Source organism: Canis lupus, chromosome 1 (assembly GCF_011100685.1).
Source record: "Canis lupus familiaris isolate Mischka breed German Shepherd chromosome 1, alternate assembly UU_Cfam_GSD_1.0, whole genome shotgun sequence".
In the NCBI taxonomy this organism is placed as follows: Eukaryota; Metazoa; Chordata; class Mammalia; order Carnivora; family Canidae; genus Canis; species Canis lupus.
In genome coordinates, this window is record NC_049222.1 from 44,923,298 (window position 1) to 44,924,571 (window position 1,274).

General features: G+C 56.7%; 1 non-coding gene across 1 annotated transcript; it reads right to left on the reverse strand.

The window, feature by feature from the left end:
* Positions 1-684: 684 nt before the first annotated feature.
* MIR8873B (microRNA mir-8873b) lies at positions 685-829 on the reverse strand. The gene is given in 1 exon segment (NR_128853.1): positions 685-829. It is a non-coding gene; the product is annotated as a microRNA mir-8873b (primary transcript).
* Positions 830-1,274: the final 445 nt, after the last annotated feature.

Consider the following 1,274-nt stretch of genomic DNA (forward strand, 5'->3'; position numbering starts at 1 on the left):
TCTGTCAACTCTGGCCACACCACTGTGGCTCTGGAAATGGAATGGTATCATTTTTTCTGCTTTCTGGATAATTTATAATAAGAAAATGGTATACCTTATGTTGTAAAGACCACCCAACAAGGGCTGATAGTCAAGATATTTGATAGGTACTCCATGCTCCCTCAAATCCATAGGTCTCAGAGATTGCTGAACACTGGACCAAACTCATCAAAAATCATTTCAAAAAGATTCTGACTTGAAAAATTTTGCTGGGGGCAAGATGGTGGAGGAGTAGGGGTCCTCACCTCACCTGGCCCCACCAACTTACCTAGATAACCTTCAAATCATCCTGAACACCTACGAATTCGACCTGAGATTTAAAGACAGAACAGCCAGAACGCTACAGAGAGAAGAGTTTTCGTTTCTAACAAGGTAGAAAGGTGGGGAAAAAATAAAATAAAAAAGAATCAAGTAGGGGAGGGGCCCTGCAAGGAGTCAGGCTAAGGCCCCGGCGAAAGCCTCCAGGACAGGAAAGCCCAGCCCAGGAGAAGCGGTAACTTTAAAAATCCGCACCAGATTCTTCTCGAGAGGAAAAGTGCTTAGCAGGTAAATTGGGCAGAATCGCAGGAGCAGCAGTGGAGCCCCCAGGTTCCCGGGGTCACTAACAGAGGAGGTGTGCCCCGGGGGAGAGCGCGCCACACACCGCGGGCAAGCGCGGTAAAGGGCTGGAGCGCACACCTGGTGGGGCCTCAGAAGCAGCTCAGGTCGCAGCTCCACGCGGAGGGGGCTGCACCTGCTGCCTTCAGGAGCCGCGGCCAGGAGCACAATTCCAGCAGCGCAGGGCCCGGACCTGGGCTCACCCCGGGACAGGCAGAGGCCAGGAGGGCACAGGACAGCAAGGACACTCCTGCCCAAGCTGTCCCCAAGCTGTGCAAGTCAGCGCCCCCCCGCCCCCGAAGCATCCGGGCCCCTGCGGACTGGGAGCTGCAGTAGTTACTGCGGGAGCTGACTCCAGGGCTGGAGAGCCGGCCGCTGCCACTGTGGTTGTTCCTCCTGGTGTCACCGTGTGCCTTGGGAGGGGCGGGGCTGCCAGGGGACAGGGGCCTCACGGGATAAACAGCTCCCACTGGGCCGTGCACCTGGCAGGGGGCGGAGCAGCTCCCCCAGGTGCACACACCTGAGAGTCAGCACAGCAGGCCCCTCCCCCCAGAAGACCAGCTGGAAGGACAGGGGAAGAGTAAGTTCTTGGCCGAGCAAGCGCTGGAAAGCTCCAGGGGAAGTCGAGGGATTTATAG